This window comes from Haliaeetus albicilla, chromosome 10 (genome assembly GCF_947461875.1).
Source record: "Haliaeetus albicilla chromosome 10, bHalAlb1.1, whole genome shotgun sequence".
NCBI lineage: Eukaryota > Metazoa > Chordata > Aves > Accipitriformes > Accipitridae > Haliaeetus > Haliaeetus albicilla.
This window is the reverse complement of record NC_091492.1, coordinates 26,554,392-26,568,474: the sequence shown is the minus strand read 5'-3', so window position 1 is coordinate 26,568,474 and position 14,083 is coordinate 26,554,392. Positions and strand designations below refer to the sequence as shown.

The 14,083-nt window shown below is 56.0% G+C and overlaps 1 protein-coding gene across 2 annotated transcripts in view; it reads left to right on the top strand.

Moving 5' to 3' along the window:
• The first annotated feature begins 1,317 nt into the window (after window positions 1-1,317).
• MEF2D (myocyte enhancer factor 2D) overlaps window positions 1,318-14,083 on the top strand; it is a 103,341-nt gene continuing 90,575 nt past the window's right edge. For both annotated transcript variants that reach the window (XM_069795580.1, XM_069795588.1), the window contains exon 1: window positions 1,318-1,697. The gene's annotated coding sequence lies outside the window, so the exon portion shown is untranslated. The remainder of the gene's footprint in view (window positions 1,698-14,083) is intronic.

Below are 14,083 nucleotides of genomic sequence, written 5' to 3'. Positions count from 1 at the left end.
TGCAGTCCAAGTCTGGGACATTGTTAGTGAGACCGAGGCACGTGGGTGAAGGGGACTTGTCCTCATATGCATGGCCCTTGGCCTCTCCTCTGCCCTGTGGGCTTTCCCCGGGGCACTGGGCTTGCTGGGGCCTGCATGGTGCTTGCCTAGGCTGGGACAGCCAACACTGAAAGGGGACAGGGAGGAAAGTCAGGTCCTGCCCCAACCTGTTGCTAAAACCATCCTGAAAGGTGTTATTTGGGGATTGGGAGAAAGAGAGAGAAAGGCTCCCCCTGAGGGTCATATTTCACCTAGTACAGCTCCAGCAGGTCCCATGCAGTGCCTCGCACCCATGGACCGTCCAGCACGTGGGGCCATGTGCCCTCCCTGCATGGCTACGTGCGTCGTGCTTGCAGCGAGTCCTCTCGCTGACCTCCCAGGTCTGCACCCTCGCACCCGGCTGCGATCTGGCATCCCCAGCTCCATACAGTTGGGGCTGTGCCATGCTGCACCGGAGGGTGCTGCCGAAGGTGCCATGTCCCCAGATGCCCCTCAGCATTACCGGCCTCGCTTCCTCCAGCCCTCTTCCCTCTCCCTTGTTACTTATTGCCATAATTGCCTCCAGGAGCATAAACGAGCTGCCAGATGGGTGGGCTTTAAAAAAATAAGGAGGAAAAAAGGGCATGAGAGAGAGTTAACAGAAGCATGCATAGAAGTATATGTGTGTGTATATAAGTTTGTGCGAGATTGAGAGAAAAATGGCGCAGGCTATGTGTTAAGTATTTCACGTCTAATCGGGCTGTCTCTCAGGGCATCAGATATAATCCCTGCAGTCCATGGCCCTTGGCATTTGCAGGAGTTAAGGAGACTGGAGGCAGTTGCCAAGTGTAATCAGTGGTGATAGGTGCCACCGGACCCCACCCCTGGGGCTTCTGCCCTGCTCTGGGGTGGGAAAGGAGCTGTGATTTCCCAGATTTTGGGAAGGAGAGGTGAGATAGGATGGAGGAGTGCAGGAAGGTTCATGGCTGGGAGCTCACTGTCCTGGGAGCATCCCCTATCTATTCCAGTATGCTCGCAGGAATCCACAAATGCAAGAAGGATGAAAAGTTATTAAATTGGGCTCAGAAAGCTGCCACTGAGGGTCCTGATCCTGCCAACTCAGGGGCTGTCTGGCCCAGTGGAGCGGGTGCTGGGGCTGCTTGGTGCTGGGCAGGCTGGCTCGAAGGCAGCGCTCCCGCAGAGCTGCTCTCCCCCAGCGTCACGTGCTGCAGCGATGCTAATCCCGTTTTGAAAGCCCGCGCCCCACGCTGCACCCGCTAATCCCCCTTGCTAACGCGGCTCAGGCTGCGGTGCTGCCTCAGCGAGCCCCAGGGTGTCCATGCACCCGGGGCCCCTCCGTGGGTGCACCCGGTCGTGTTCACATCCTCTGCCTGCTCCTGCTTCAGCCTTGAGGATGCTCATGTGCTCCCTGCCCTGTGCTAAAGGGTGCTGAGTCCTGGACGCCCCCCTGCAAAACACACAGTCAGATAGAAGCTGATGTAAAGTCGGCAGGGCTCGACCATACTGGGTGCCTCCTAGCCCCAAGGTCAGGACATCCCAACAGCCCGGGAGAGCACAGCGGCTGCCCAGGAGGAGGGATTCACCTTACTTGGCCAACCTGGCTTCAGCACAGCCTCGATTACTTGGCACGCAAAGACCTCGCCTGCAGCACCGAGGAGGTAGGTGAGCGGCTCGAGCCTGCCCGTGTCAGATTTGGGGTTCAGCACAGGTTTGCCTGGCTCCTCCCCAGAAGCAGCCGTCTTCCCGGCAGTGCCGGGGGCTTTGCAAAGCAGCTCCTGCCGGGATGGCGCAGGCTTTGGGCGCTTAAGAATAATATTGTTGTTCCCTTCCGATGGTAGCAGCTTCCTCGTGGGAGAGGGGAAAAAGCACAAACCGATCTGGGGAGAAAATAAGAGGGAATGTTTGCCGACTGTCTGCTGTGTGTTGTTGCTGTTTGTTGTGTTTCTGCGGTTGCTTTGGCAACCCCGGGAAGACATGCCAGGCTGTAGCATCGCGGGTACCAGCGCTCTGTAGCGAGGAGCCGGGGCTTGCTTGACAGGGCAAAGCTGCCAGCCTGGTAGCAGTCCCAGGTGGGGATGGGGGGGGGTTGGGGCAGGGGGATTTATGGGATGATGTTTGTGCCCAGTTTAGCTGCTTCCCTCCTGGGTGAGCCTGGGATGGGTGCTTGCTTTGCACCCCTGGGCCCTGGCATCCTCTGAGAGGGACCTGGATCTGAGCTGAGCAGAGAAACATAGCTTAAAGGTCTGATGGGTTATCCTTGCTCACAGGGGGAAAGCAGCCAGCCCTGGGCTGCCCAGGGAGTATCTGGGCTCATTGTCTTCCTTCTTGTCCAGAAGAAAGAGAGCAACCCAGCAGTATCATGGAGGGGTGGCTGCTGCTGTGCAGCACCATGCAGAGCTCGCAGGAGGGGTTGCAAGGGCGTCGGGTAATGCTGTGGGTGGGTGCACACATATCTATCCAGAACAGGAGTCATTCCTCTTATACTGGTGCACCAAACCGTGGCCTAATGCAGGCAGAGTTAAATTGCTTTGTATCTCCTGGAGCTTCATCTCCTGCTTTGCAGGCTGGGCAGCATAGGGTGGAGGCGGCTGCTGCCTGTACGGGCAGCGAGGGATGGAGCTGGGCTCCCGAGGGTCAGGTTGGGGCTGGGGTGACCAGGGCAGAAGAGCATGACCGAGGAGGGGAGAGGGGCCAAGAGCGGGCTTGGGGAGGATGGCGATGCTCCCAGAGTCCCTCGCTCCCTCCTGCAGCCCCTGGAGCTGTGTGAGCTGACATCCATCAGAGCAGGAGCTGTGTGTGCCCCACGGCATGCCCAGGGCAGAGCAATCAGGGGGTGGGTGAAGACTTTGCCCCTGGGGGCCAGGAACCTCTCTGTGCAGCCAAAGCAGCACCAGAGATGTGTGTTAACTCTTTGGGGGCTGCAGCAGAAGAACTGAGCTCCTCAGGGATGTGGCCATAGTCCTTCCAGAGCCGGCAGACCCCAGTGCTTTGGTAGTTATCCCTGCAAGCCAGCGGTTTGGGGGCTCTCTTGCTTTCCATCCCACTTTGCACAAGAAGTGTCGGTGTGGAAAGGTTGCAGCCTGTCGCTGCTTAGAAGTGCCAATTTAATTAAATTTAATTTAATTGCTGCATCTCCAAATGGCGCTTGTTTTAACTGAAAGGAGAGGACTGATGAGGAATTCTGCCTTGAACTGGAAGCTGACTCATTCTCCTCCCAGTCCTGGGGTCAGCACTGGATTGCAAATAAACACACCAAATTCCCACTGCTCGGTTCTGGGAACATTCTCCCAGCCCTGTGCAGAGGGCAGGGACCTGGGAAGGGGCTGGGTAGCCACCTGCATCCCACTGTGTCCTCCCACCCTAGGAGCAGGGGGGGCTTTGGTGGCACCTGGAGCCATCTCGGGGGAGTGGTGGGGGGGAATGAAAACCCCAGGGGCTGAGGTGGGATGGGGGAAACACCAATTTGTTCTGATGAGGGTCTGAAAAATCCCAAACTGCGGAGTCTGAAAAATCCCAAACTGCCTCTTCCAAATGGAGAGAGCAAGGATCAGGCCCCAGCTCTCTTGCATCCTTGCTGTAGCTACCACGTGAGACCCACATTCCCTTTTCCTTTGCTTCCAGCCCTGCATAGCCCCATCCCCTCCTTGGTGTATGGTTTCCATCACAGCATCTCTGGGTGCAGCTTCAGCCCAAGTCTTGGGAACAAGGCAAACTGAAGCAATAAGAGTTTGGACCTGGGACTTGAAGCCGCATCCAACTCCCAGGATGGGGGGGGAGGGAGGGGCAGCGCTTTCCGCCCCAAAAAACTTCACTGCGTGGGGCTGAGCAGAAACAGGAGCTGGTCGTGAGTCACCCCATGCGGCTCCCACTGAGGGTGAGGCAGAAGTGACCTTGTGCCGCTGAGCCAGCGTGGGCTGGGGACCGCGGCCTCGCCAGCCATGGGAAGGGGAAGCTTTTGCTCAGCACGGATGCTCCAGAGGAAAGAATGAGCTCCGGGGTTGAAACCACCAGCCAGAGGGGACCGGAGCAACAGGCATGAGGTCATGGAAGGGCTGGGGTCTGCCCCGTCTCTGAGGCGAGAGCGCGAGTGTTTGCTGGAGCAGGGAGGCAGGATTTGGGCACTGCTGGCCCCTTCGCCTGACCTGCTGGGCTGCATGCTCTGGGGCTTGGCGAGCAGCACGCTGCAAGCCAGCCCGGGAGAGGACTCATTCTTCTGTGAAACTCCACAGGAAAAAAAAATCTCCCCTCTGCTCCTGCCACCTTGTCCTCAGCCTTGGGATCCTTCCAGGCTGGCGCTCGTGAATGGTTCCTGCCCCCCCCCGCCCCAACTTCTTTCGCTTGAATCAGCGGACGTGACTCACCAGGATGGAAGAAAGGGCTCGGGCGAGCTGTGCTGCAGCCCGCGAAGGCGACATCGGGTCCCTTTTGGTACGAGGGCCGATGCAGCCGAACACCACAGAAGCGGTGTTGCAAGGGGAGGCAAACTCTGGGCTGCCGTTCACCTCTGTCCCATCACTGTCCCCTCCCCGTGCCCAGCCCAGTGGGTGCAGCAGACTGGGAACTGGTTGAGCTGGTGCACCCTGTCCTGGCAGAGAGGGGAGATTCCTCTGGTGGGGGGTGACCCTTGGGGGGGGCTGCAAGACACGCCTGTGCCTTCATCACTGGGGTGGTCATCGCACCCCGAGGGGACTGGGTGCTGGGGATGTGCGTTGCCTTTCCCAGGGGACCGTCGGAGGGGAGGAGGAGGCAAAAACCCAACTGTGGCAAGTTTGTGCTTTGCTGCGGGGGGAGAAAATGGAGAAAATCACGCGGCGGTGGGTTTACTCCTCCCGACGCTGAGTTAGGGGAGCAGCCGAGCAAGGGTGCCAAATCTTGGCTGGATTAGTTAAAGAGATCAAGCAGCCGAGGGATTAGGGAATCAAGAGAGCCAAGTCACCTGTGGGGGGCAGGGGGGAACCGATGGAGGAGGATATGCTGGAGCTCCAGGGAGAGGTGTGCAAGGCCTGGGCTTTGGAGCGATTAGATAAGTGAATCAGGGCCTCGGAGCGATTAGAGAAAGAAATCAGGTTTTACACCAATTAGGTAAAGTCCCCGAGTGATTAGATACAGTGGTGGCTGCAAATAAAGGTCTCCCAGCGGTCCTTGGTACAGATAGAGCTGAGAATTGATTAAAGGAGCATCAGAGACTGAGAGCAATTTGATAAGAAAACAAAACAGTGGATCAATTAGCCTGGGAAAGAGGACAAGGCTGGGTGATAACAAGAATAGGGGAGCAGAGCTGGTAAAACCAACCACTGCAGCTCCTACCATGGGGCTGGTGGAGCAGCTGGGATGGGATGGGATGGGATGGGAGGAAAATGGTCCCAGCTGGATCCTCCAAGGGCTGTGGGGACCTGGGGCAATGGGCTGAGTTTAATGGACTATTTCAGCTTGACATTAGCATGGGTAAATTCACAGCCTGGCCTAAAGATGAGTTTATTCATGGCTGTGGCTAATGTGAGCCCTGTGCAACTCATCGTGGGATGCAGCAAAGCATCTCCAAGTTGCTGCTCCTCTGACCAAGGAGGTCTTGCTCCTCCAACCAAGAGAAGCAGCAAGTTCTTAATTTCAGAGAATTTCTTTTTTTAAAAGCAGGTTTTGCTCTGGGCTCACACTGTTGCATACCTGGAGCAAGTTTATTCACTGGAAACACAGTTGTACCAGGGTAACTCAGACCCAAGTCCCGTCCCAGATGCTCTGGGAGCTTTCAGACACGGGTGCCAGACGAGCAAGCAATTAAGTAACTCAACAGAGCCTTGAAATAATTAGACCAAGGAACACAGCTCTGGCAGATGAGTTTAGTGAAGAAATGGGAATGTTGGAGAAACGGAGATGAGAAGGGTGATCAGGTCTCAGCACAATTATCTAGAGAAAGTCTGCTCCAGACTGATTAGAGGAAGGGAAAAGAGCTTTCCGGGCAATTAGGTGAGGGAAATCAACTCTGGGCAGGAAGAAAATAGACTATAGAAGAGATTGGGGTGGGAGATAGCGAGTTATCTCTGCTCCTGAGTTAGACAAGGGAGCTCGATAAGGGCTTTCCAACCCAGAGGCAGCAATGAGGATTAGGGGGGATTAGGCAGTGGAGGTGGGTGTGCAGCGGGTGCCCGGCCCTGGGAGGGAGAGACCGGGTGCTGGGCAGGAGGGAGTGGGGAGGGAGGTGGCAGGTCGTCCCTGGGATTGAACAGGACAAACCGAGCTCCGCACCTGGGGAATGGGAGGAACGAAATCCTGGGATTAGGGCTAACACAATAAAATGGGGGTCCCAGCACCGGGAAGGCAGCAGGGAGCGATGGGGATGGCCATGGGTCGGAGCGGGGAAGGGAGTCGCGCGCTATTTCCAACCCGTCACGTGGCAAGATGCTTCCTTAATCTGTAAAATGGGATTAGTCCCGTGTGCCCAGAGATGTTAAGAGCTGGCAGGTACTTTCTGCATGAGTGACTTCGACTTTAGGGCAGGGGAACCAGTGGGAAGGGAGAGCATGGGGCGAACAGCCCCCAGGATGTGCCCCGTGGCACCCAGTGGTCCCCGGCCGAGCTGATGGGAGAATGCAGACAGTCGTGCAAAACGGGGTACCTGCAGCAGCAAGCTTTACCCTGGGCTTTGGGGTGCTGAGCCACCGTGAGAGAGGTAACAACAGTTGGCTGCAGCCCAAGGTTGCATCGCAGGTCAGCAGCAGCTGCAGCTAGAAATTGCCAAATCCTTTGGGAATGGAAGCATTTGTTATTTAATTAGCCTTGACTGCTGCTGGAGCAGATTTTGCTGGTCTTTTCCTCTCTGAAGCTGGCCCTGGCTTGAATTTGCAGGGCTCCATGAGGCCAGGCTCCTTGCGCTTTTTTTTCATTCTGTGCCTTTTTTTTTTTTAAATTCTTGCACATAAAGAAGGAAAGCGGAGGGAGGGAGCGCAGCATCACCCAAGGCACATGATGCTGACTCTAGTGCTGCTGGAAAGGGGAAGCTGCGGTTTGGCTGCCGGGTCATAATTTGGCCTCTGGCAATGACCCTCTTGGAAAGATAAGCTTTGTCTTGCCAAGCTTGGTCAGGGGACTTGCGCAGCCCCCTCGGGAGAGGTGGCAGCGCTGGTGGTGGGATGGCTGGAGTGGGAGCGAGGGATGTCACGAGCAATGACCCAGGGTGATGCTCAGCCCTTGGGTGCTGCTTGCAGCCCATCCTCAGAGCAATGGGGCTCAGCCCCGGAGCTCAATTCACGCCAGGCTGCAGGGAAACAGGCTTCTGTGCCTTTCCCCACCACAAACCATCCAACCTCAAAGGCAACATGCTGGAAAACAAGCTCCAAGTTAACCCAAGCACTCTTGCAAGTCAAGGAGATTTTTTAAATTTTAAAATGTATTTTATTTTTTATTTTACTTTTATTTTATTTTATGTTTTATTTTATTTTGTATTGTTTTATTTTATTTTTAATTTTATTTTTAATTTTTAATTCACTTTTTTTCCTCCTGATTTGCACTTGTGAGGTTTTGCCACAGCTCCCGGCAGCTGATTGTAAGTGACAGAGAGCAGAGCTGGGGCCAGCCGGGGAAGGTCTCCTGGACACTCGTCCCTCCTGGGCGTCACAGTCCTGCTTTTAACAGCAGGAGGGAAGCTCTGACATATCTCCTTCACCCTTTGGCCTCTCTACTGAGCTTGCCAGGATGAGCCTGGTTTCTGTGGGGTGACAGCGTTATCTGGGACACAAATAGAGCCAGGCTCTGCTCTGGTCCCTGTTTCTTTGCTGGTGGTGGATATCCTCAGGAGATAGCACGGCAAATCGTCCCCCTGGGACTCCACGTGCTTCACCTCCCATCAGTAGGATGGAAACAGGGCTTTATGGTACGCTACAACCAGGCAAAGCCCCAGGAGAGGCGTGTGGATCCATCCCTTGGGGGGTCTGAGGGTGCAGCCTCCTCCCAATTACGAGATGCTGCTTTTGTTCAAACCCTAATGTGGATTTCAGTGTTTTCATGATTTTTTACATTTTTTTTCCCCCTTTCCAGTTCTGATGAAAAAAGTATTTGGGGAAAAAAAAAATATTTAGACATTTCCCTGACAGGCAGTAGAGCTGGAAGGGTTCTGAAAGATCTTCTGTGGTACGGCATTGTGCACGTGCGCACTTATGAAACCTCAGCACAAAGAGTCAGGCTCAGGGATGCATCCATCCTCAGCAGCCGTGCTCCGAGCTGCGCACGAGCCCCAAAGGGTGGAATGTCGGTGCTCACCCGTGATGGGTCATTCCTCCTTCCAGGGGCCCAGAACAAAGTTGCCTTCAAAAGCTAGATGAGAAAATGGGTTTGAGCTGGTTTGGGGGAGGTTTTTGGAATATATATATACCCCCCCCCCCCGCAAATCTTGTGTATATAAAACAAATATAATATATAAAAAATACATATTTAGCATTACATTATGGATCTGTCAGTGCTGGAAAGGGAGTTGGTGTTTGTGGTTCATAATCAGCCACCCGTTTTCCCATCACTGGGGTAGCTGGGTGCAAACAGAAGTTGGGCCACACATACCTTGAAAGGGCCAAGGAAAAAGCCCATCCACAGCCCTGTGACGCTGCAGGGTCCTCGGGAGTGTCAGCGAGGGCTGCCGGGGACAGACCTACCCTCCTCCATGCCAATAGCCCTGGGATGAGCCCAGACCTCCCTTCCCAGAAGGCAGAGAAATCCCCAGCCCTGAAACTTGCCTTCCCCACCCCATTTTTTCTCCCGCTCACACCCTACGGTTTTGGTCTCAGGGAGACGTCAGCTGCAGAGAAGGGCTGGCCGTGTTACCCCGAGCGAAGGGTGGCCACTGCACCCTGCTCTGGGGAGGGGACAGTTCCCCTCCTGCACCCCGCTCCCTTCATCCCAGCCTCTTAGGCTTCACCCCATCGCTTTGCCTAATTCCATGGGGGCAGAGAGTCCCCCTCCGCACCCCGGCGGGGCTTTGCCTTCCCTGGGGCCTGCTGGCTGGACCCTGACCCACTGCCATCCCTGCGGGCTTGGCACCCACCGGGTCCCCCGCTGCGTGAGCTCCCCGGACGTGGATGTGCAGCGCCGTGCGCGTGGGGCTGCCAGACTGCACCCTGGGGAGCGAGAGGGGCTGGGGGGCCTTTTGCTTGGACTTGGAAAGAGAAGTTCAAAGCCCACTTGCCTGGAGATGTCGCAAAGGCGTTTTCCTGCTCCGAATTTCAGTGAGTTTTCTTGCAGAGGTGTTCAGTTGCCCCCCCCCCTTCCCTCCCCACCCTTTTCGAGCGCGTTGCTGGGGCGGGGGACATAAATGCATTTAAAGAGTTTTGTGGCTGCAAAAATCTCTGCTGCTCTGGGTTACGTGCAGCCTCCGAACGACCACGGTGGGGACATGCCGGGGCAGGGCGGCTGCGGCAGTGGGACGAGGCGTCCCGGTCCCCGGCCCCAGCCCCTGGCTGGTGGGGAGAGTGAGGCAGGGTGAGCTGTTCCCAAACCACCCCGTTGTCCTCGTGTCCCTTCGGGAGGGGACCCACAGGTGCGGTTTTTGCCCCACGGCCATGTCTGTTCTGCCTCGGCCACCCTTGGTCTGCGTGGCCCCCCGCTGCGGGGTGGGGGGGCCAGAAGCCCTGACAGACCCATGGGAGATGGGAAAGGGGAGGTGATGTGACCGTGAGACGGGGTCTGCGAGTTGGCCGTCTTCCCCGTTAGCAGGGTTGGGCTGGCGCGGAGCACGCACGTCCTCGGGCCATGTAGACATGGAGGGCGTCAAGGCGGTTTTGCCCCCCTCTCCGGGTCAGGGCGGCAGCGACAGGGAAATGCCATCCCACCCACCGGTGCTGGGTCTGGGGTCGGAGAGCAGTGTGTGGGGGGCAACAGGCTGGTGGGAGCCCCGGGACTTGCTGCCCCTTCCCGCAGCTCCCACTTGCATCCTGGCTCCATCATTAGCCTGACCCCTGATTACACTCCGCAGGCTCTGCATCGCTGCTGTTGCCTCGGCAACATGTCGTTGCCACAGCAACCGTGACAACCTTATGTTCATTAATTTAAAAAGGTTCACAGTGTAACAAATGAAATAGTTATAAGCTTGTCAGGGTGTTAAGGAGCAGGGGCTGACAACTCGTCGTCCCCCCCCCGCCCCGCATGTGCCTGCCAGAGCAGCCCAGCCCAGATCCAGCCTCGAGATGCCCATCCCAGGCCCTCCAGCCCAGCTTCATCACACCATCCTTAATTGCAGCAATTAGTTTGGGCCAGTTTTTGGAACATCCTGGCAGCGTGGCATCACTTGGTGACCTCCCTGGGGAGCAGCAGACCTGGTGCACGACCAGGGGGTTGGATGCAGGCTGGGGGGGGTTCTGCGGCAGAAGGGGGTTTGGACCAAAGATGCGTCCTGTGTTGGGACATCCACCCTGCGGCACGGCTGATGTCTCGTACAGAGTTGGGGTTACCCTGCTGTCCTTCCCTGGAGCGAGTATGGGGTCTCTGATAGACGATAATTATTTTCATGCAACCTGTAGCACTTTAGTATCTGCACTATTAAAATTAATATCTTTACCTTTGTACCCAACATGGTTGAGAGGTGGGGAGGATGAACAGACAAAATATATGATTATATATCTCTTGTTTCCTTAGGAAACATGGACAGATCATAGATACCCTGAACAGTCCATATCCTCAGCTGGTGGCAGTTAATCCCGGCTGGCTGAGCCCAGCAGCTGGAGTAAATCAATGTTTTCCTTGAAGTCCCTGGGCCAGGTTGCTGGCAGGTACAAATAGGTGTTGCAAAACTGAAGATAATAAAGCCATGGCAGTTCATGCCAGTTGAGTATCTGGCTCTTACTTCATTATGTATTATTTTGCTGAAATCTCAGCAGAATTCAAGTTGACCATAACCCTTTAATCTCAAATAAAGGCCATCCTCTGTTTGGCTTTTTGTAAGTGGAAACATGAAAGGAACCAGTTTAAAAAAAAAAAATCTCCTGCCATTGAGATTCCACCTGGCGAGCTGAGAATAAGGTCATTTTTCAGCAAGCAAAGCGGCCGTTTTAGTTAAAAATAAAAATGGTGAATTCTGGGCCACATCCTTTCCTGGCGGAAGCCAGCACTGGGATTGCACCAGTTTTTGCTAGCTGGGACCCAGCGTTTCCTGGCTCCAATGGCTTGTGCACGTGGTCCCTTGTGCTGGCAAAGTGTCATACTGGGGACCAGCTTTGTCCCTCATTTCAGCCCCTGCGCTGCTTTCCTTGTGTGCAAGAGGTGGCTATTGCTGTGATTATGGCAGGGGGGTGGCTCACCCATCAGTTTCAAAGCCCAACCCCGCTCTCCCCATCCCCACGGCCATCCCTGCAGGCAAACGAAGCACAGGCAGGAGCTGGTGTCGGAGGATTCATGCGGCAAAGGGGGATGGCAGCCGCTCAGCCGCTACAGTCCCACTCTCTGCCCGGTGCCTCAGGGCTGAGCGGTCTCTGCAGGCAGCAGCAAGAAGAGAAATCTGGTGAGCACCCGCGGGTGCTCATCTCCTTGCCTTCAAGAGATCCTTCAAAATCTTTCTCAATAATTAAACAAGCAAGGCCTAAAAATAGCACCAAGATCTACTATATGTGGCAGGATAATTTAAGGGGAGAGCAGGGAACAAAATGTCCTCTGTGTCCCAATCTTCCTCCTGACGACTCGGTGGGCACCGGCCGGGCGTGGGGAGGCTGCTGGCTTTTGGGAGCAAGGGTCTGGTGGTGGGTGGCCATGATGCCCTCCAAAGCAGCTGGGCTTGGGGAAGTTTTGTTCCCTGGAAGAAGCTCTTTGGCAGCTTTTTATGTCGTGGTGGGTTTTGGAAGGGCACGGCTGCCTCAGCTGGGGGTCCCAGGCTGCAGCGAAGAAGGGATGCATTTGGACACCCCATTGTAGCTTGGAGGCTTCTCCTCCACTCCGGGCACCGGCAGCAGGCACCCCAGATCTACCCCAAAATAAGCCAGTGGCACGGTTGACCACCCAGCCTGTGGTTCAGATGCTGCCGTGTATGGCAGCCCAGGAATAGCATCCCCAGACGCGGCAGCTTGAGCCTTAAATACCCACTCTCTGAAGCCCTCACTTATCTTCAAAGCTCTCCGGCATGAAAGCAGGTCTGCGGTGGAGCAGATAAGCCCATCGCCTGAAAGGTGAAGGCACTGCTCGAGCCTCTGCTCGAGGGAGAGGACTGCAAGGGGAGATGCTGGGCTGGGGGGGCTCGGCCCCTTGGGGTGCAGGGACTCAGGACCGTGCCCGTGCCATACTGTCCCTTCGAGGGGGGCTCATGCTTCTCTGTCCCATGGGGAGAAGCAAAATGGGACTCGGTGTCAGCAGTCCCAGAGCACAGCAACGTAAAACAGGTCTGCAAACCGCCACTCAGAGTGTAATTAATTGTTCCGGCTGTGAGATGGCAGGGTTAGCCAGGATGCTGCGCCAGGCACACTGCAAGCTTGCAGCAAGCTCTTCTTGCAGTGTGGAGGAGCCCATGGGGAAAGGGAGCAGGGCTGGACCCCAGGGGAGCGCTGGGATGCCTGGAAAGAGGAGAAGGGGACGGGATTAGGAATGAGCAGCAGCCCCAGGGGCAAAGTGAGGGAGGCAGCCAGTGCTTCTGCCTCTCGGTCCCCGTTTGGGGCATCCCAGGACCTGTCTGCTCCCCAGATGGGGTTCCCAGCCTGGCCTCCAAAAACTCCCTCGCAGTGAAAGGCAAACAGCTCAGCCACGGGTTGCATAACTGGGAAAAAAGGCGTCCTCCGGAGCCGAGTGGCTGTCAGCCAACGTTTGGCATTAAAGTGGAGCAGAGGATACCGGGAGGGGAGCGTGGATTAGATGGGGAGGAGACAGGATCAAGTGAGCAGCAGCAAGGGCAGCCTGGCCGCTGCCTTGCAGGGGGGTCACCCTCCCAAGGGCCATGGCCAGGAGGGCTCCAGCCTTTTTTTGTGGTGCAAAGCACAGTGGCACGCAGCTGAATCCGTGGTGCAGGGCCCCGGGCACCTCCCATCCGCATCGAGGCTCGGCAGTGCTGCGATGATGGCTCAAACCCACGGCTGGGAGGCTGCTTTGACTCATGGGTGATAACGACCTCACCCAGGAGAGGTTTTTTGTTTTTGTGTGTGCTGGGCTCAGTTTGTGCAGGTTTGACTGGCTGGGTGATGGGGAAGGTGCTGGGCCCTTTCATTAGGGCCAGGCATGCGTGCAGGAATTGCAGATAGTGTCTCAAGGAGGGATGCAGGAGGGGAATGGAGATTGTCAGGTACAGCAAAGAGGTCCCAGCTGCAGAAACCCAGATCTTTGCTTTTTCCAGGCTGCAGAGCAGGGAGCTGCTCTGGATCTCGCACTCTGATTCAGCAAGACGTTAAGGTTTGTAACTTTTCGGAGTTCCTTGAAATTGGGCTGCTCCCAATCAGCAGCTACTCCTACACACAAAAGATATGCACTTGCTTGGGGAGCCTGCTGAAGCTCTACCCCGCCGGTGGCTTGCAGCCGCCACATGCACCATAAAAAGGAGAGCGCAGCTGCAGTTTTCTGCTTTGGAAGGAAAAGGAGAGATCTAGTTAATTTGAAATTGCAAGATGCTCTGCAGTGTTTTTCTTCCAACATAGACATTTTCACAGTCTCAGTTAGGTGATAAGCTGCGTGCTGGGCTTAACCCTCAGGGGTGCTAAAAGATGCCTCCCTTGCTGATAAAACCCCCAGCAGTGGGAGCTGGGGGATGCTCTGCTGTGCCCGCTCGGCCCCAGGTACTGCTGCTGTCCTGGTTGGAAACCTCCAATGCAGACCAGCAAAGTTGTCGCCAGCTTGGGCTGAGCTAAGCCCAGGCTGGACTGAGCTAAGCCCCAGCTGGGTTTGCTGCCTGCAGAAGCTTTTGGACATTTCCCATCAGGGTTTGGCCCCAGTGGTTACCCCAAGGAGTGTAAGCTGTGGTGTGCAGATCCCACACCACGCCATACTGCGGAGGGGTGAAGGCAGCAGCATGCCGGGGTGCTGGCAAACAGTCCTGACCAGTGGCCAAGCCCAAGGCTCAGCCGATGCTTTGGAACAGCAGCGGGGTCTTACCTGTGCC